Source organism: Vipera berus, assembly GCF_964194415.1.
Source record: "Vipera berus genome assembly, chromosome: 3".
NCBI classification, from domain to species: Eukaryota; Metazoa; Chordata; class Lepidosauria; order Squamata; family Viperidae; genus Vipera; species Vipera berus.
In genome coordinates this window covers 56725181-56747687 of record NC_138204.1, presented here as the reverse complement: position 1 = coordinate 56747687, position 22507 = coordinate 56725181, and the positions used below count along the sequence as shown (strand labels likewise).

At 41.4% G+C, this 22507-nt stretch overlaps 1 protein-coding gene across 1 annotated transcript in view; it reads left to right on the top strand.

Annotated features, from left to right (window-relative positions):
• ERI3 (ERI1 exoribonuclease family member 3) overlaps positions 1-22507 on the top strand; it is a 249715-nt gene that overhangs the window by 226049 nt on the left and 1159 nt on the right. The gene's annotated exons all lie outside the window — the stretch shown is intronic.

Sequence of the window (22507 nt, the reverse complement as noted above, 5' to 3'; positions counted from 1 at the left end):
TCATCCTGGCAATCCAATCCTCACATCTTACCTTTCTTTTTGTTCCTTCCCCCCCCCCCTTTATTCTGTTTCTTTTAAAGTATACTTTCCTAAGTTTGGTGTTTTATTAGCCAGCTTTAAGTGGGCATAAGTCCTCGGCACAAACAGGCATTGGGGCGGACAGCCTCTCGTCCTGCCGTGTTTAATCGTGCTTGGATAATGGATGTCTAATTGACTCATTTGAATGCTTTTGCCTACAGGAGTGCATAGCATTAAATGTTTGATTGCCTTAATTTCCAAACACATCATTATCCCCTTCTTACCCGCTCTTAATAAACACTTTATGAGGATTTTTTTTTTTTGCACAAAGTAGAGGGGGGGAAAAAATCTCCACTCCTTGTACTTCTGTGAAGTGATAAACTCTAATTAAGTCTAATATTTAAAAATATGGTAATGGTGACTTGTTTGAATAAGTGGACTGCATTTCCATAATTTCATTATTACGTAAAACACGCTAATTATTTGAAGTGTGCTTATTACTAAAAGAGAAATCTCCCACTAATAAAGATGAAATTGCCTTTTCTTCCTTATTGCCAAGCCGGCTGCTATCCTTCAATATCAGCCTGGTCCTTATCTCATGGATTGGGAGGGCCTTGCTTTGTGTGTCCGGGGCACTGTAATGGCATTTTGCCTGATTCCTGCTTTTACCAAAATATTGGTAATAATCAAAAAAAAAAAAAAGAAAAAGAAAAAGAAAGGGGGGGTAACCAAAAGTTTCAGCTTTTGTATTAAAAGAGCTTCTAACCTCTGATGGATGGAAGGCTATGCTTATAATCAGTTGTTGATAGGTTTGTGAACTGGTGCTTGGAGTTTTATCAGTATATCCATTGGCAGCAAACTGAAACTTTTTTTGGAAACGCTTGGCCATGAAACAGGGTGCAACATCTCAAAACACAAAAGAGGAGGATGGAAACATACCTGGTATGTTAATATCTGACTTATGGAGATGCCATGTTTGCAAGCCATGCCATCTCATTATCTCCTGCGGCTGGTCTTCCGCTATGTCACCCCCTGCTGCTGGGCTGCGGAAACGACCAGGTGGTTCCGCCCCAGGCGCCTAATGGACCCAGAACGGTTCCAGATGGCGCTTGGGTCTTTACCTATCTCCCTCACTCACAGCCCGGCCGATGCCTTGGTGGAGGCCTGGGAAAGGGCTGCCACTGAGGCACTTGACCGTGTTGTACCCTTGCGACCTCTGACCCGGCACAGATCCCATTGGGCCCCATGGCTTTCTGTGGAGCTCCGGGAGATGAAGCGTCGGAGACGGGGTCTAGAGAGCGGTTGGAGGTCCACCCGGTCTGAATCTGACCGATTGCGACTAAGAGCCTTCACAAGGTCTTACCTCGCGGCGATGAGGACGGCAAAGTCTAATTACTTCGCTGCCCTCATCGCGTCCGCAGATAATCACCCGGCCGCCCTGTTTAGGGTGACTCGCTCTCTCCTTGATCAGGAGATGAGGGAGGAACCCTTACAGGGGCGGGCTGAGGAGTTTAGTCATCATCTGGCGGACAAAATCGCTCAGATCCGGACCGGTTTGGACTCTGACTGGGCAGAGTCTGACATGGAGGAATCGAGTGGTCTTGAGCATGTTATCTGGACTGAGTTCGATCCTGTTTCCCCCGATGACGTGGACAGGATCATGAGGAGACTGAGCTCCACCACTTGTTTACTGGACCCGTGCCCCTCCTGGCTGGTTTATGCGGCCCGGGAGGAGACACGAGGCTGGTTCCAGGCAGTAATAACTGCTTCCTTGAAGGAGGGCATCTTTCCCGCCGCCTTGAAGGAGGCGGTGGTAAGACCCCTCCTCAAGAAGCCTGCCCTGGACCCAGCTGTTTTAAATAACTACCGTCCGGTCTCCAACCTTCGCTTTTTGGCGAACTTTGTTGAGAGTGTGGTGGCGCATCAGCTTCCTCTGTTCCTGGAGGAAACTAATTATCTTGACCCATACCAATCGGGTTTCAGGCCTGGGTACAGCACGGAGACGGCATTGGTCACACTGGTGAATGATCTCTGGCGGGCTCGGGACAGGAGATGTTCCTCTGTCCTAGTCCTATTAGACCTCTCAGCGGCTTTCGATACCATCGACCATGGTATCCTACTGCGGCGTCTCAGGGGGTTGGGAGTGGGAGGCACTGTTTTATAGTGGTTCTCCTCCTATCTCCTGGGCCACTCGCAGTCGGTGTTGACGGGAGGGCAGAGGTCCGCCCCGAGGTCTCTCGTTTGTGGAGTCCCTCAAGGGTCAGTCCTCTCTCCCCTACTGTTCAACATCTACATGAAACCGCTGGGCGAGCTCATTCGTGGTTTCGGGGTGGGGTATCATCAGTACGCTGATGATACCCAACTTTTTCTTTCCAACCCGAACCAACCCAGTGATGCACTCAACGTGATGTCCCGTTGCCTGGAGGCGGTCCGAGTTTGGATGGGGAGAAACAGGCTTCGTCTCAATCCTGCCAAGACTGAGTGGCTGTGCATACCGGCATCTCGGGTTAGCCAGGCTGTTCCATCATTAATGATGGGGGGTGAGGTGTTACCCCCTGTCGATAGGGCTCGCAACTTGGGCATCATCTTGGATTCACGGCTCAGCTTTGAAGACCATATAGGAGCCGTGACCAGGGGGGCTTTTGCCCAGGTTTGCCTGGTGCACCAGCTGCAGCCCTATCTGGGCCGAGATGCCCTACGCATAGTCACCCATGCGCTCGTGACCTCCCGGCTAGACTACTGCAACGTTCTCTACATGGGGCTGCCCTTGAGGACCACTCGGAGGCTTCAACTGGTGCAGAATGCAGCCGCGCGAGTTGTGATGGGAGTTTCCCGATACTCCCGTGTAACACCTCTTCTCCGTGAGCTGCATTGGCTTCTGGTTGCCCTCCGGGTGAGATTCAAGGTGCTGGTAATGACCTATAAAGCCCTAAATGGCTTGGGTCTGGATTATCTAAGGGAACACCTGCTGCCGGCATCAACCTCCCATTGTCCTGTGCGCTCCCACAGGGAGGGCCTTCTCAGGGTACTGCCGGTTAAGGAATGCCGGCGGGTTATTCCCAGGGGAAGAGCGTTCTCTGTGGGCGTGCTGGCCCTATGGAACCAACTTCCCACAGAACTTAGACTGCCCCCGACCTTCGTTCATTTCGCCGGGACCTGAAAACTTGGCTCTTCGAGCTGTCTGGCCCAGACTGAGGGGTTTTAATTTTTAATTGGGTTTTAGTTTTAAATTTTGGGGACTTGAATTAATTAATTGTTTTAACTGATTTTAATTTTTGTATGTTATGCTTTTAATTTTCCCTGTAAACCGCCCTGAGTCCTACGGGAATAGGGCGGTATATAAATTTTAATAATAATAATAATAATAATAATAATAATAATAATAATAATAATAATAATAATAATAATAATAATAATAATAATAATAATAATAATAATGATGTCTGGTGAGGGTTATAATTAGTACAGGAAATACCACCTGTCATTTCCTATACTAATTGTAATACTGGTCTCCCATCCAAACACTAACCTGATCTTTCCCTGTTTAGTTTTTCCAAAATCAGCAGGGACAGCTAGGTGCTCCCATCTTTGTGTCCATTAAGGTAAAAATGAGATTAAATGCCCAATTGAACATTTTCCCAGCATCACTTTTAATCTGTAATAATAGATCTTCAAAAATTTCTGTAAGCAATTTGTCTGATTTGTGTAGTGCTCTTTGAGAATACAAAACTGATTTTGTTGTTATTGTTAAAATCTGAAGAATTAAGAGAGAATCATAGCTGAGGACTACAACTGATAGTATTTCATTATACCTCCATTCCACCATGCAGCAGTATGCATGTTTTATGCCAGTTAGTGTTGTTGTATAGAATTTCCAATTGTCTTCCTAGACACAAGTATTCAAAGCAAGGCTCAGTAAAATTCATAATATACTTTTTTTTAACCAATTGTGTTATATCATGGCTACCTAATCTCCACTGAGAAAAATGTTTCATAGTGGTAGCGTAACATAAAAACTTTGTTTCAAATAGTGGCTTAGAATAATGAAGGTTTCTTTCTCCACGAGAATACAACTTAATATGTCTAAACAAAGGACAGGTAAATTTCTTGGCCTGGAAGCAATAAATCCTCATTTGCTCATTCACTCCCCTCCTCACACAAATACACAACATACACACTCCCCTCAATCTTGAGCAGGAAGATGGTGCAAAGTGCAGCGGCAAGGACACTTTTGGGGGCCTCCCGATACTCCCATATCACTCCTCTCCTCCGTGAGCTGCACTGGCTTCCGGTTGCCTTCCGAGTGAAATTCAAGGTGCTAACAATGACATACAAAGCCCTACATGGCATGGGTCCGGACTACCTACAGGAGCACCTTCTGCCAATGTCAACACCCCACCGTCCTGTGCGCTCCCACAGAGAGGGCCTCCTCAGGGTGCCACCGCTCAAGGAATGTCGGCTGGTGGCCCCCAGGGGGAGGGCATTCTCAGTGGGTGCGCCAGCCCTCTGGAACTGCTTGCCAACCGAAATCCGGATGGCCCCCGACCTCCGCACCTTCCGGCGCAACTTAAAAACTTACCTGTTCCAGCAGTCTGGCCTGGCCTGATAGCTCTAATTGGGGTCCCAATTTGTTTTTACTATTGTTTTTCACTATTGTTCAATCTGTATACCTACCTTACTCTGTACACCGTCCCGAGTCCCTCGGGAGAAGGGCGGTTTATAAAAACAAACAAATAAATAAATAAATAAATAAATAAACACTTCTCTCCTTACTATCTAGCAACTAGTTTGCAGGTCACCGTTTCCCACGATGGGGAAGCAACAATTATAAATATACTTACTGGAGAGGTGGTTGAGAATCCTGCTCCTTTTCCCTACCAAGTATCTGATGGCGATATTATATAACTTGAAGACTACTCTTTACTTGGAAGAAGGCAGGGAGAAGGAATCCATTTGTTGTGCATGTGCTTGTGGGTTACCTCTCCAGTAACTTCTTACCAGAAATACTTACCTTACGGGAGTCCTACAGTGGTGGTCAAAAAAGAAGACAAATATTAGGGAAACTAGGCACCTTTATGGCTAAACCACAATTGGCAGGTGTCTTCATTAACATAAGAAAAACGGTCAGTGATTGGTGGATGAGCAGGCTGGAATTTTTTCTTTAACATTATTCTTTTGGATGTGGTGGACCACAAAATATATAATTTGCTAAAAAAAATTCTCCCAAAGTTATTCCAGTAAGAGATTCTGCTCTCTTGAAAAGGGCCTCTTTCTCTTAGCTGGTGGCCAGAGGAAAAAGAATAGGCTAATGAGGATTGCTGCTCTCACTCCTAGAGGTAGGGAGGAAGATATTACCAGGGTGTCTAACAAAGAAGGAAATGCTGTAATGTAGAAAATAAATTCCTTTGCTGCTTGGGCTGTCATCTAATCAGAGCTGCATGCAAGGTATCTAGCATACTTACATTTCAGTTTTTCATATGTCTGATGTTGGACCACGGAGTTAAATCTCTGACCCCTGGCCGGCCTTGAAAACCAGCCCCTGAATTGAGTCTTCCAGCACCATGCTCTTCTTCCTGGAGATAGGGCCTTGCTTAAATTAGCATTTTCTACTTCTCAGCCGGTGGGTTACCTTGAGCTTTAGTTGCACTGCAGATACAGAAACAAGCCTCTCCTTTACATTGTATTCAACTTAGATCCAAACTGGAAAAGTGGGGGTCCCTGTTTAGCTCTGCAAAATCAGAGCAAAATAAATCCCAGTCAATCATTCATCTTTGTACAGGGAAAGTGGGTTAAAAATCATCTCTCATACCACAGATTTGTGGTTGGGAATGGCCTCAGGCAGGTGTCATTCACCACAAGCTACCTGATTTGAATAAACCAGACTGTGTCTGCCATGTAACTTGAAGCAACCTGTAAGGAACCATTTGAATATATGGCAGAATGACCTTAACCTCAGTTTTAGGGGTAAGAAACATGCCTCTGTCACTGGGAAGGGCTGCCTGCTTCTGCGTTATTGGTGATCCTATGTCTGGAGTAGGCAGGTCTGGATTCGTTTGAGAGTTGGATTGGTGTGACTTTCATCACACAAACACTTTTATCCATGATTAATTTAACTAAGGTTTACTCAGTTAACCCACTCTTCTAGGTCTGCACGACATTCTGAACCATAAGCTATGAAACACAGATGGGTTTATGCTACATAGTAGTCCAAGATGTGGTTGGCCAGTTTGCAAATCAGCTCAGAGTTATGGGCTGTTTCTTTTATTTACACAAACTTGCATGCTCCTTTTAATTTTTTGGGTCTAGGTAGCTTACTCACTAGTAAGGTCTCATCTCTACTTAGCTGGCCACGGATTCTATTTGCTGTGTAACTTCAAGGACCTAGCTTGTATTCTTTTTGAGTATAAAGATCCTAATATATGTATATGATTCAGTTTGACATAGTGTTTTTAAAGGCACCAGGCTAAAAACTGGGAAACTCTGAATTCTAGTCCTTTCCAACACAAAGCCAACTTTGAGTGACTTGGGGCCAGTCACTTTCTCACCCCTAGAAAGAAGATGAAGGCAATGGCAGTGGCAAATGACTTCCAAAAAATGTTGCCAAGAAAATTGCATGAACTGTCCAGAGTCAAGACAATCCTGAAGGCACTCAAACAGTAACAAACTGAAAATGCTGAGATCTTGAGCAAAGCAAAATGGAGATTGTGGAGGCCTTTCAAATGGCTCTATCTTCCCTTCTCCCTGACCGATTGGAGGTCTGGCATTTTTACCCTGAGCAGAGAGCAAATTCCCCCTTCCCTCTACCCTTAAAGCAGTGCCTCTGCTTTTCAAAACATTGCCATTTCTCCTGCCAGCAATTACAGCTAATGGACAGAGAGGTTGCAGGAAGTCAACACTTAAGGAGATGACATTGAAGAAGCTGAGCTGTCTTAACTATAACCTGCTGCCCCTTCCCTGCACACTCCCTCCATTTCTCTGTTTGTGCATCTAGGCCCCTAGGGCAAGCGTCACTTAGGGTCTTTGTATGCATTTGAAAGGTGATGTCTCCTAGACAGGGATGGGAAATGAAGCATGTTGCACATAACAGGCAAAGATGCTTAGATGGTCTAGGAACTCCTAACCTCAGAGCTAAGGTAGCTTTGGAATGGTGCTTGAGAGAGTGATTTGTGAATTAAGGTTTCTCACTTCAGGGTCTGATGCAAGATCAAGCCCCATCTCATTCCCAAACCACTCACACATGCCTTTGCTTGAGGCTAGTCTCACCTCCAGGCAACAAGTTAGGAGAAATGGTTATTAATTACAGGATCGAAGCCCCCTTTCTCTCTCCCCCCCCCAAATCTCTCACTTTAGAACATTGAATGGTTTATCCAGCGGCCGGTTGGGAAAAGTGCTAGGATGAAGTCAATATAAAACTAATTTTCTTTTCTTTGCAAAGAAATGAGGTGTGTGGCAGTAATGTAATTGCAGATAATGAGGTAAGTTATTCTTAATGTTCTGTCCAGCTGCTGTCAGCATCATCTGAGATACCTGCCGGCAGTCTCAAGGACCTGAATGTGGTCAAACAAAGGAGAAAGAACATCCAAATCTGTTCCTTTTTTTGTTCACATTGTTTTACAGGCATGGACAAAAGTTAGCATCCTGTTCATTTATCAATGTTTTTTTTAAATGAAAAATACAGTGTTACTTTTACTAAATGTGTTCTGCTGTGGCACTCACAGCTATAAAAAATCTGTGCCTGTCCATGAATCTCAAAAGATCAGCATATGTCCATACCAGCCATGCTCATCTGATTGGCGTCTGGGCTTTCTGAGAGAGAACTATTGTACAGTTGCATCCAGTTGTTACTAACAGGAAGTAAAATAATACCTAACAAGCACCAGAGTGAGTTTATCCTGCACAGTAAGTTATCTATTCTCTGAAATGGATTTTTGATGAAAGTTGGCAGAACAACCTATAAAGTGAGTCTCTCTAATTGTTTCTATGGCAGTATAAAGCTATTAATATGTTGAGTTAGTTGCTTATTCCATTTAACTGAAGATGGCAGAAATTGAATTTGTATCATTAATTGATGAGGAAATCATGACAGTTACCAGTGGCTGGTGTAAAAAAAACCTGTAGCTATTTTTTTTAACAAAATAAGACTACTTGTTGTTTTATTTAACAAGCACAAGCTAAGGGAAATGCCTTGCATGCAGCTAAAGGTGGAAGCATCTTGCAACTAAACTAGAAAAGAAGCTGAGGGGAGTCCTTGTAATTAGTACAAGGAGTGGAGACCACTAAAAAAGACCAAAGTTATAGACTAGACTGAGAGATTGACAGAACATCCTGGAAGAAACAAATGGGAAACTGCTTCCGTATCTTTGTTAAGAACTTTATATGGAAATACTCATGTAACTGCCAGAAAATGCGTTACACTTTAAGGAACCTTTACTTATTTACATGTACATATACAATTAAAAAAAAATTTTTTTTGAAAAGAAAGAAATGAGAAGCTATGAATGATCATAGACATCACTGCTGAGTGGATATTTTTGAATAAACATGGTTGGAACTGCTTGCCTAATTCTTTTAACCCTTTTGAAAAGCCCAAAGATTTTTTTTCTTCCTTTTTTCCCATTCTTTTCTCTTTCTTTCTACTAGTGTAGCTTTCTTTTTACTTTCTTCTCTCTCTTTCTACTAGTGTAGATCTTTTCCCTGCAACCTTATATTTCCTTTTTCTCTTGCCATTTCTGCTGAAAGCAGGGGAGAGAGAAAGAATTATGTGTCTATTTCTGTACATGAACGAGTAAATAGTTGATATAGGAAAAGAGAGGAATCAGTTGATTGTATAAATAGGATACCTTAACATTACAAGCAGTTAATTTTAATCATTGTTTGTTATTGTTGGGATCCTTCTCTCCTGTTCATGTTTAGTAGATGGCTCCTGGCACCTTGAATTACCACAAAGCAACAATGATGTGTCAAAGATAAACATATTTATCTTATTCTTTTGATTGGATAACTTTCTTAGTAGACTGTGGAAAAACTACAGACTCTATATTTTGAATTTAGGAACTCATTTTATAAACATCAATATGGTATTCTGATTAGCAAAATAATTAAATGAACAGGATGACATGACAGTGTTGAAGGAAAAGTCTTCATCATGGTTCAGTCCAAGCCGGGAATAAACAACATGGCCACTGCTTTAGAAAGAAGGTTGCAGTTTATTGAAGAGGAGAGCCAGACAGGAAGATGGCTCTGGAAGAAAAGAGTGCGAGCACATGTAGGGAGTGGGTTTTTATACCTTCTTGAGCCTTTTGTTTGGAGTTGCTCCTGTGGCATGAACTTTGACCTAAGTCTGGTATTCTGATGGTGGTGGGTTAATCCTATTATATCCCAAAGGTCAATCCTGCTTCCCTGGGGCTGTGGCTGATGTCTGTTGGATTTTTGGTGTGAGGGATTGTTGAGTCTAGGGATCTTTCTTCCTAATCCCAGTTTCCTGACTTCGGTCTTTCTGACAAGATTATCACATCTGTAATTCTACAGACTTGGTTTCTGTTTGGGACAGAGAGACTTGGGGGTGGGGTTGGTTTCTGCTTTTAAAATCCTTTAGGGAAATATATTCTGCCTTTTAAATATTTCCAAAAAATATTCTTTTTCTAGGGGGAGGGGGGGTTGACTTCCCACAACAGTTAAGTGGATGTATAACTGGCTTGAAAATCATATTTGAAGAGTACTCGTTGATGGGTCCTCATCAAACTGGAATGCATTATTAAATGGGTTACCACAACAGTCAGCTCCAGACCCTGTGCTTTTCAGTCTTTATATTAATGACTTGGTGGTGGAAATGCTTATCAGATTTGTAGGTGACACAGGATTGAGTGGGATATTTAATACCCTGAAGGGCAGAAACAAAATTCAAAGCTATCTCAGCAGGTAAGAGAAACAGATAGAAAGTGACAAAAATGAAAGTTGACAAAAGCAGAATTCTTTATTTAGGTAATAAAAAATAAAATGTGCAAGAATAGCAAAAGCTTGGTAACCGTACTGGTGAAAAATATCATGGAATAGTAGTTGATTTGCAAGTTACATGTGAGTCAATAGACTGATGTGGCTGCAAGAAAGATAAATTTTAGACTACGTGCACCAACAGAATTATAGTTTCCAAATTACAGGAATTGTTAGTTTCACTTTTTTCAGTGGGGAAAAAAATGGATCAGTTCAGACAAGGGCAGCTAAGATGACCAGGATCTAGAATCTGATGGAATTTGGAAATATTTAGCCTGAGAAGTCTGTGGAGCAAAAAGAACATACACACAGCAGGCTTACGAAGCATTTTTTTCAACTAAGTTACGATTAGGAGATTTTTATACAGATAAAATAGAATTTTCATTGAGTACATGAAAATTAAAGTATTGGAAGTCCGGTGAAAAAGCTGGTAAATTACTGGCACATTGTTTGCAGCAAGAAAATCAGCAAGAGATTAATTTATAGCATTCTTCAAATACTTGAAGGGAGATTGCTCATACTGTAGCAGTGAGATCTGTTTTCTATTGCTCTAAAGTCAGGATTTAGAATAATGGATTTCCATCACAAGAGGGCAGATTTCAACTGAATGGTTGCAGAAACTTCACAGCAGTAAGAACAGTTTGATATTGGAATGAACCCATCTGCAGAGAAATGGTGGGCTCTTCACTGATGTGTTCACAGGTGGAAACCAAACTTCTTTCTCCCTCGGAGGCTTTGATTTGATTTATGAGAATCTTGACTTGGGATTGGATTTATTGCTCCTTCCAGCCTAATTTGCTCCTTCCAATTTTACAGATCTATAATGTACACACAGTCACATATACACATGCATTGTTGGGAGGGAAACTCCAGGATGGGTTTTAGTGGAGTTGATTATGCTGGGTTAAGAAGCTAGGGAAGCTAGGCATAGCACAAAATTTTGTGTCTTGGGGGCATTAGTACTTTTCTTTCAAATCTTATACAACAGAGTGATCCTAAAACAGAACTTTAGTATGCAGAATACTTTGAAGTATGTTTTCACTAATTGTTCTCAAAGCCTCCCCAGGAGAATATAGCCAGTATATCCACCAGGTAAGGTACAGGTTATAGACCAAAATATTTGGCTCTCGCTAAATTGGAGACTTATACTAAATTTACGCCAACATTGATTGTTGTTGTTGTTGTTGTTGTTAGCTGCGAAGTCGTGTCCGACCCATCGCGACCCTATGGACAACATTCATCCAGGCCTTCCTGTCCTTTACCATCTTCTGGAGTCCATTTAAGCTCACGCCTACTGCTTCAGTGACTCCATCCAGCCACCTCATTCTCTGTCGTCCCCTTCTTCTCTTGCCCTCAATCTTTCCCAGCATTAGGCTCTTCTCCAGTGAGTCCTTCCTTCTCATTAGGTGGCCAAAGTATTTGAGTTTTAGCTTCAGGATCTGGCCTTCTAAAGAGCAGTCAGGGTTGATCTCCTCTAGGACTGACCGGTTTGATCGCCTTGCAGTCCAAGGGACTTGCAGGAGTCTTCTCCAGCACCACAGTTCAAAGGCCTTAATTCTTTGGCACTCAGCCTTTCTTATGGTCCAACTTTCACTGCCATACATTGCAACTGGGAAGACCATAGCCTTGACTATATTCACTTTTGTTGACAGGGTGATGTCTCTGCTTTTTAGTGTGCTGTCTAGATTTGCCGTGGCTTTCCTCCCGAGGAGCAAGCGTCTTTTAATTTCTTGGCTACAGTCCCCATCTGCAGTGATCTTGGAGCCCAGGAAAATAAAATCTGTCACTACCACAACATTGATATCACATCTTAGATCTTATATTCATGGAATCAGAGTTAGAAAGTTGGATTAGAAGTTACCTAATCCAAGCTCCTCCTATAGCGTATCTCTTGACATATGGCCATCCAATCTATGTTTCAGAACCTCTAACTTCATGTGGCAATATGTTCCATTGGCTCATACAGTCAGGAAGTTCTTTCTGACATCTAGCCTGAACCTATTTGCTTGCAGTTTTAACCTGTTGGTTTTAGACCTGCCCTCGGGGACAATAGAGAATAAATCTACTCCCTCTTCTATGTGATAAAACTTCAGATATTTGAAGATTGTTATTGCATCTTCCCTGCAGTTGTCTCCTGTGTAAGCTAAACATGCTCAGATCCTTTAATTAATCTTGGTTACTACGCCCTGAGCCATCATGGTAGCCCTCTTCTGATCTCACTCCAATTTGTCCTTGCCCTTTTTAGACTGTGGTACTCAGAATGGACACTATTCTCCAACTTTCATCTGACTGCAGCAATATAATGAAACAATTACTACTCTTAATTGGACTTTGTGCCCTAAGATAGCATTTTCTTTTCTGCAACTACATCAGACTGATGGTTCATGTTTAAGCTGGGATCTTGAATGGATTTGATTTGAAGCTTATCCTGGAAGGGCCGAAGGAGTAAAAGTTAATGTGAGATGCAAGATAGTGCTGCAAGACCACCTTGAAAAAGAGGTCCCTTGAAAAGAGAAAGATATGCTAATATTCTCTCAGATGCACAATAGTGCTTCAGTTATGGACCTGGGGTAGGATGGTAGTTTTAATTATGGGCTTAGCTGCACACGTTAAAATAAAAAAAATAAGACAGAAAAACCTTTCCTTCTAATTGTGCAGGTAGAATTGTGAGATTCCGTTTTAATAATAAAAAATCTACACAAGCTGTTTGCACAGAACCTTTAGATGGTAATAAAGGCAAATAAAAGGAAGTTGGAAACAGGGTAGGTATCCAATGAATGTTTCCCCCCCAGTATGCCCGGCGCTAAGAGCTGTTTCAACAAAAAGCACTGATATTATTCATTAACAGGAATCTGCCATTCCAGCAGTGACAAATAGCCTCTGGCTCCCTCTGCATCAGCTCCTGTACAAACCATAAAGCATGGGGACAGCTTAAATATGGACCTGCTCAGCACAGGCCACTAGGTGATCTGTCTTAGTGGCTATAATGCAGGTGCAGCCAGCTTCCCTCCAAATGAGCACATTTCCCAAGGCCAGGCATGTACACTTGTTAGCTCCAGCGTCCCATTCGCATTTCCAAAGGGACCATTTTAACCAGCACCAGTAGTCTTAATGTCCCCCAAGTGCCTGGCTACGTCTTGCACCAATCTGGTGTTTGAACATCGGCGGAGGTCAGAATTTAAACTTACCATCTATAAAAAAGACAGAGCTGACCTTAATCTTTTAACCATTCAAGGTGGAAAAGGTACACAGCTCATCGGGTACCCAGATGGCCTCCGTCTCTTCTTTTTCCTCTCCTTTCCCATTGGCCACTCTCCAGGATCCAATTCCCATCTCGTCTCATGATCTGGGAAATACATGTGATATACAGAGAAACGTGTCTTCTGTACCTTGCCCCCACAGTAGGAACTGGCTGGGGAAGGAAGACCGGTAATTCAAATGTAGTCTTCCTAAATAGCATCTTAACTTTACTGCCCCTCTCAACATCTTTAAAAATGCATTTTTACGAAATCTGGGTTATTGCTGATCAACGCAAGGACTTGTCCTCGAACCTTGCAAGGTCCCAGTTGAGTAATCGCAATTGCTGAGTATCTTTGGGAATTTTCTGTATCGTATACACCAGAACTACCAACATTTTTGTTGCAAACTTTGAAAAAAAATGATAATTTTAGCTACTTTTTCACAACACGCAAGGTAAATCATCATCATTTTAACTATTGTCTATCCATTGTAGAATGAACGCCTCTTCTGCATGTAAAGATATTTAATATCCCGCATCTCAGGAATGGAAACAAATAAATGAATGGGAGTCCCTTCTACTGTTTTGGATTCTCCTTTGTAGTATTCATTGTTAGCCAGTGTGGAAAATGGTCTTAGGATTCTGATGAAGCTTAGGAACAACTGTTTTTCAATACAAATTAAGGAAAGGGCGCCCCCCTCCCAAACTTCTCAAAAATACCCCAGGAATGTACTCCTTACATGTGAGGTTGACTTCATCTGCTTGTTTCTTTCTGATGAGACTGTGCCTGCCTTCTTGACTATTTATATCATGGGTGTCAAACTCGATCACGTCATGTGACAAATCATGATGTATTGCAACATTTTTTGCCTTTGCGAAGCCGGGTTGGGCAGGGCCTGTGTGTGATGCATCTGGCCCGAGGGCCGCCAGTTTGACACCCCTGATTGACATGTTCATTGTTATAGTACTCTGGACATGCTTCTTTTGTTGAATGTGTGGTTGTTGGAGTATAAGGACGGAGATAGTCTATTCACTGGGTCTGAAAAGGAAGATGGGCCACCTAAAATAAATGGTCCATTTGGAGAAGTAGAGCCACTCTGCAGCCAAAGTAACCCTGGGTTGACCCCATCCATACACACCCCTAAATCAATTGTGCCTTATTATTACAATATCAATATACAATATTCCAACAATAACAGCATTGATTTTTCAGCCAGGGGCTGCACCCAAACCTGTTTTAAAGAGGAGCGTGTAAATAGCAGCCCTCATTAAAAATCTATAGATTGCCCCCTCCCACCAGTTTCCTTCCCCTCCCAAAAAAAGAAAAAGCAGTTTATATTCATTAGAGCTATTGAATATAAAGTAATATGTTTGTGTTGGACATTGGGTAATGTGATAATCTGTCCGCATATCACAGAGAAATCCACTTAGCAGTGCTGTCAGCTTGACAAGAAAAATGGGCCCATAAAGCTGGCAAATACATCGGAGGCCAAGAATGAAGCACGTGCATATTGTGTGTTTAGGAACTATTCTTTGCCCATGGGCAAGACTAAGAAAGGTAGGTTTATCGGTTGATCTGAACATGTGGTACACTTTAGTTTGAGTTGGTGGGAGGGGGAGGAAGGAGGGGGATGTACCAGCCTGCGTCTTTATGGGACTGAACAGATCTCAGGAGATTCCATTGTGTCGGTAAATGCTTGTACAGATCCAGCTGAATTGACTGCGGTAGAGTGAGGGACACTCTGTATGGCATTTTTAGTTTTGTTTTTCCCCTAGACTTTATGTTTTGGGTTTAATCTTTTGATATTATACCTTATGGTCACCCCACCCTACATTTACAACAGATAGGGATGGCCTACAAATTCCATAAATAAATCTAGTCCAACCTCCTTTTGCCTTGTGCAACCGCAATCAAGTTCAACAACCGTCTCTGGCCAGTGGAACTAATATTAACATCTCCAATTCCACTATTGGAGAAAGCTGTTGTGAGTAGATGCTGGCAATTCCACAATTGGCTGCCTCAGAATATTTCTTGAGAGAAGATATAGCCTGAGTTGGATTAGTTTGAGTTTCATTCTATTTTGTATATTTCCTCATGTTTTTATTTTATTTCAAATATAGTACAATGCTAACTTGGTACTCCCCTTTAATTGGTTCTGAGAGGCACAATGAGTACCAAAAACAATGAGTACCAAACAAACTTTTCCCATAAGAAATAATGTAGTGAGTCAAAAGATAGGCAATACTGATAAGTTCTAGCTTGTGCATTGAGTACCAAACAGACAGCAAATACTGGGACAAACATCAAAATACATTGAGTACCAAATTTGATGAGTTTCAAAGCAGTTGAGTACCAAGGTATCACTGTAGTCCTTGCTTACCAAGCATTCATTCAGCAACTGAAGTTACAATGGTGCTGAAAAAAGAGACTTATGGCCAGTCCTTGAAGTTGCAACTGATGTAGCATCCCCACAATTATATTATTCCAATTTGGGTGCTTGGCAGCTGGTGTGCATTTTCATCGGCCATAGCAGCCCATAGTATATGATGGTCATTTGCAGTTTTCACAGCTGGCTTCCAACAAGCAAAGTCAATGGGGTAGCTGGCAGGAATTAGCAACTTGGTGTCATGTGATGTCATGCTTAATGACCTGTAGTGACCACAGCTGGAACTGATGAACTGAAGTTGGATATGGTCATGTGACATTTCATTTAGCAATGGAGTTGCTGGTCCCAGCTGAGGTCAGAAAGTGAGGACTACCTGCATTGATGTGCTATATTTCCAGCATGCATACAGAATTAAATTTGTTTCTTACAACATACAACAAAAGGCCTATAACAAAGTGTCTGCAATTACCTGGGCACTCAAGTACCAGGATGCATAATGCTTCTGTAAGGGCCTAAACAGTAGCAATTTTATGCATGATTTCTTTCTTTTGAGAGGGACTATATTCCATGGATGCTACACTCATTGTTTGGCAGTCTGTGAGTCTTTGAGAACATTGAAATCAAGAAGGAACAGCAGTACAATCCAGTTCAACAAAGAGACTGGACCGCTTTTAGAGAATTAATTGTATCCATTTCAAAATGTTGCAGTGCAGTAATCAAGGGATGTATTTTAGGAACAGCCAGAATAATTCAAGAGGAAAAAATAAGGGAAGGTCAGGAACCCCCAGTGTAGAAGTTGAGCATGAACAATAGAATGTAATGTCATTCAGATTGGGTTGAACATTACACCTGAAGAGCAAATTGGAAACAAATGGGTAATCTGGCAATTGCCGAACTGAACAGAAATTGCATGGCTTAACAGTTAAAAAGTTTTGGCTAGCTAGGAAGTTTATGTGCTCTTCTGTCATACTATCATACTAATAAGTCTAAAGGTAGCATGCCTATTCTCTATATGCATATGCGCATATGTGAACATGAATGAGTTCCTTTCCCAGCGTTTGAAAAGCAGATCTCATTGTGCCATCTGGGCCCATTGTTGAAGCTTATCAAGGGTGGTAAAGCCTCCAATGGTCTATCATCAATTGTTTCTTATTCTCAGTTGCCGTTTTTGTAACAGAAAATCCTTTTTCAAGGTAACAACGAGGAGATTTAGGAGATTTCATATGGCTAATAATTCCCCAAACAGCTATCTGACGGTGTTGTTTTAAAAGCCGCTTAGTTTTTTGCTTTGGAGTTTATGAAAATCTCCTGCACTAATATCCCGAGAGCCAGCCTATAATTGTGTTATTAAATCAATCGGAGCGGATTACATTGTAAAATCAATAAGCGGCTGTAATTGCATATTAGAAAGTTGTTCGACTGTTGTTGATTTTTTTGTACACGGATAATTGTAATAAGCGTGTTTACCTTCATGCTGATTTGAAATCAGTCTTGCTAAATGACTTGTGGCAAGCAAGCTTTGTAATGGCATGTTTCCAGAGCCATATGACCAGGTGGTTCAAGACAACTTGATACAGCCAGGCTTTAAAATGGAGGATCATAAAATATTGGGAGGCTTAGCTGTTTGAGTTTGATTGTTCTTGTTTCAGTTTTCCTTTCTTTACACTAGGGTATTTCCCCTCCCTCCCTCCCCCCCAAAAAAAAGAAGAAAAAAAAGACAGTACGCCTTTAGCTTCAACATTTAGCTTTCCTGACAATTGCTCCATCTCATGGGAAAATCAAAGATTTTAAAGAAAATGTTTATTCATTTCAGTGAATGAATAGCTGAAAAGGAGAAAGAAAAAAATGAGGGACAATGGGACGGGTGCAGCATGTCTAGTATTTGGAGAAGCTTTGTCCCGTCCACTGTCACCTTCCCACACTAGATCGATTGGATAATAGATTATTTATTTATTACAGAAACATGTATGTCAAGAGTCCTGGTGGCTTACATTGAGAAAGCATTAAAATGATATATGACACACCTAAATTATTTCAGTTGCTGCTCCCCGATTAAACTTCTTTCTCTCCAAAATCTCTGTAAGGGAGAAAGGTTTTTTTACCATTTTCGAAAGGATAGGCAAGTGGGAGCTAATCTGACCTTGGAGAGGGAGGTAGCTGCACTGAGAAGGTGATATTTCTGGCCCCAACTCCTTGATCTCTCGAGGAATGGTCTGAGGGAACTGTCTTAGGCTGGGTATTGCTATACAGACCATGAGGAAAAACTGCCTTATGCAATCTGTTATCTTGTCTGACACAGAATAGTTTCATGAAATTATGCTACTGCTTGTTAATTTGTGCCCTCTCAAGCTCAGTTTATGTGAGGATTGCTTTTCTTAATATATTTACGTCTGAAGAGATGGGGGATTAAAAATTATCACCATAGTTACAGATATATGATGACCGATTCACACGTATAAGCTATCATTTAATATTAACAAAGAACAACAAACGTGATGAATGAATGTGCTTAGATTGGAAATTGTAATGGAAATATGCAGTAGTGTGAGATGATATACTTTAGGTTGATAACTTTTGGCTATGAAAACGTAGTGTTAAATTTATATATGTATATACATGGGATCTATTTATTATCTCAGTTGATTCTCATATAGACTTACTGCTACCAGGGCTTGACACTTACAATAATTAAAAGCTATATAATGTGATTATATTATTGTCGTCTTCCTTCACTTACAGCCATCCGTAGGTGTTGAGGCTGCAAATATCGCATCAGGATTCTTAGTCCCAATTCTCAGCCAAAGGGGGAGGGGAAGGTGATAGGAGGAAGAAAGTTGCTTTATCTGTATAATCTTCACAAGCTAACCATTTCATTTATGGACTGTTCTCAAAGTGAGACCACTGGAACCATATTATCTAAGTGGCACTTAAAATGTATTACATTTGCTTATGAGTCTCTGATTGAGAAACAATCATTTAACACATTTGCTAAACGATTGTGCTCTGCTTGGAAACTGTTTAGGCTCTGCTGTGCAGAAGTACAGCTAAGATGTAAGACCAGTTAGTCTTCCCAGTCAAATAAGTTTCTCCCTAGAGAAGAGGAATCCCTTCTATTTTCACTTTTTTTGGCAATATCTAATTGATTGAGATTTGTGGGTTTAGCTATCACCAAATCTCTGGCTAAGATAGATAGGATATTTGTGACAAAAACATTATGCTAACATTAGCATTTCGAACTGCTCATTCCTGAAGATCACTTTGCCGTACTACCATTGTTATAATGCTTGGGTCTTCTACATAATATTCTGGGCTAAACTGGCCAAGGTGTACTCATTATGTAATATCTCTCTATTCCTATAATTATTATAATAATTCTCTTTCGCCCTTGTCCTCAGATTAAACACAGAATGCAGATTCTGCATAATTGTATATATATTTTTACTTTCTAGTTTTTTGATACAAAATGATGGTGGTGGTAGTCATAAGAACTGTTTAATTGTATGCATTTGCAAAATTCTGTCGGTCAAAGTTACAGTTTCCTTTGCTGATGCTTCTCTGCTGTGCTGCCAGCACTATATAGGTTAATCAGAAGGAAAGTGATGGAGATGTTCTGAATATCTGTTGATTTCCTCCCTGAATAGTGAAGTGCCATCACTTTGGGGGCAACATTGGTTGGACAGCAGTTTCCTGCTCCATTCGGCCCCTGGTGTTCATTCTTCAGACAGTGTGCCTGTCTCCTAGACAGTGAAATATGGCCACAATTAGCCTGGATACAGTTCAATTATGATAAACAGCGCTTGCACCCTTTAAGCCGTGATTAAAAGGCCTCCCCCCTTTGATAGAGAGACCTAATTTCACATTATTATCGCTGCCGCTTGATTATAAAGCACTCCCTGGATTTACAGTTAAGAGATGGATGTAGAGGCACTGCTTTATCATTTACACATCAGTAATGATGCAGCTGTCCCTCTGCCACAACATCCATTTACTAGGAGGTGTGTGTGTATGTGTGTGTGTTCTACTGCGTTCCCCCTTTAGAGTGGCAGCGCCACCCCATGTCATCCAGGCCCTGCCTGCCACATGCAAGTGGGCAAAGTCACCCTTACGGTAACAGCGTGATGAATGGGCGCACACTAATGAAATGGAGACATCAAGGCGTGGGGCGAGAAAGAAAGAGTGCTGATGGGAGGCAGCGGAGCTGTCCCAAGTCGGAGGGGAGCGGGAAGAAGGATCGCCTCGCCACTGTGTGCTGTCAAGGGAGAAATTACACATTTACTCTTGCTTTTTCTTAAGGAGACGGCCACCATAGATCAAAACATGGATTTACAAGCCAATTTTCAACATGAAATATAGACACCAAGAATCAATTTAAGCCTTGCTTCTATTTTAGCAAACTCTGCTTGCGTTTAGTCCAGGTAACACAAATCAGCTCAAGTCTTGTTTCCTTGTTAGTTCAGAAGGGAATGGTTTGCTGTATCTGTCCGTATTTCTGCCCTAATTTTTTTTGCTGTAACCGCTACTATTCTTCCACTGTTAAGGGTGAGGAAAGCAGTTAGTAGGGCCTGCAATAAAGTTCTGGACTTGTGTATGCTTAACGCAGATATTTATGGTTATTGTCTCAAACTGGTTTAGCTCTTCGTTTGTGACGTAATTCATAATTTAAGATCTACAAAATCTTAAATCTCCATTTTAAATCACGTTTCTAGCTCTAATTGTTCACTTTTATAAGGAAAAGGATCTGAGGCATTTTGTATTTGTAGCATTTCTGAGTTGAAAATGACATCTTTGTCCTTGATAGTTCTTTCACTCTGTCACCAGTTTGTATTTGTTCTAACTTATATAAATTATATAATCTGAACATTTTAAAAAGAGAAATTACTTAGAAGTTACCAAGAATTTTACTGAGCGTGGAATCTGAAGTGTTTAGATAGAACATGACCTGAATAAGACAGTTGTTTCTGGCATTGCTAGCTCCATTTGTGTCATTCTGATGCTAGTCTTACAAGACTTCCTTCAAGATACTGCTATTGCAGAGTATACCCACCTTATACCAGCTGCTCTGTGTTGTACCCTCACCTTGCATCTGTCTAGCAAGTCACATATACAACTAATCCAAGGTCTGGTGTGTCAATTTTTGTTTTAATTGGGAATTAGATCAGAATTATTTTTTGCTAAATTTGAAAAGGAATTTAGTTTCATTTGAACTGAACCCGGAACAAGAGGTACTACAAGAGGTGACCCTAGTTTAAAGCAGTGGCTCTTCTACTTGTCAAGAGCTGAAATATATTTAAAATTGAGATTCCAGCAACATAAGATCTATTCCCATGCTTCTAGCCTTAAGTAAATAATCTCCAATAGAAGAAGGCAACAAACCTTGGTGGAGCAGTGGGCTAATGCCTCCTTAAGTAACACCAGCTGCCTGTAATTAGTGCAGGTTCGCATCCCACCAGGCTCAAGGTTGACTCAGCCTTCCATCCTTCCGAGGTAGGTAAAATGAGGACCCAGATTGTTGGGGGCAATTAAGCTGACTTTGTAATAATGCCGCTGTGGTGTGTGTGAAAGCCCTAATAAGCAGGCATATACATAGAATGAAGGCTACTGCTAAGCTTGTAAGCCGCCCTGAGTCTTCGGAGAAGGGCGGGATATAAATGGAATTAAAATAAAAATAAATAATAAACCAGCAGACGTTCCATTTTGGGATAAGAAGAGGAATGGGTCCTTTTGTTTACTGGTGCCTACAGTCTATGGTATAGCTGAAGAATTGCTGCAAGCACTTGTGAATACTGTTGAAGACAAGGGGGCAAAAATACTTATCTCCTCCTAAATTCTTACTCCCAAAAGAGATGGAGGAAAAATGGATGTTGTTGGAGTTTTCAGTCACAGCCGATGGTCAGATGGATGAACAGTATTCCCTGCCACAAAAGGGTGTCTCACTATAAGGTCATTCTGAAGTATTTATGTATGAAACTGCAAAGTTACTAACTTGCCAGATTCATCTGATAGTTCTCAGCTGCTCTTTCAGAGCGAAAGAGAATTTTGACATTCAAAAGACTGGTAGGCCAGAAAAGACAATACTGTAGTGTTTTTTTTGGACTAGATTATGTTTTGTTAATCGCAAAAGACTGGCACTCAATGCAAAAACTGTTCTCCATCTCTGCCCTAAATATTCTGAGTCAATATTTTTCTGCTAATATCAAAGTTTGATATAAGACATTTGTGAAGATTCTGTATAATTTCACTGAGGCAGTTTTATATCCTCACTAGACAACCTGCGAGCCACTGAGCCATCGTTTCAGAAATATTTCCTTAGCTAAACAGAGAAACAGAATGATCATGGGTGGGCAAATAGGCAGTGGGAGTAGGAGCAATTTCTGACTGCCAGCTTCCCCATTGACTTTCCTTGGGCGGAGTTGTGGGGAGCATTGGCAATGATGTTCATGAGACGCGTGGCGGGGCACAGTGGCGCAGCAGTGCTGAAGTGGTCTCACAACTTTGCCAAATTTGAATCCTGTGGGAGTAATGTTTCCCAGATATTGGATGCATTCTTCTTAGGCTAGGCTGTTAGAAGTATGTTGATTCAAAATTGTTGTCCTGTGTTGTCCTGTTTCACCCCGTTGAAATTACAAACAGTTTTAGTAGTATATAGATTTTAAAATGTATTATCCCAAAATGTTATACTGTAGCTGAATTCAGGGCTTCTGAAAGAAAAATGGATACCAAGTGTTTTTTAAATGTCAGATTCCCGCTCCCAATATTAGTAGCATAATTAAGCGAAAATCAAGGACAATACCTTTGCCAATACATTTATTTTCTCTATTTTTAAACTGCCAACTGCCTTTCTCTCATGTGCTTAAAATTTCTTCCCCTGTAATAA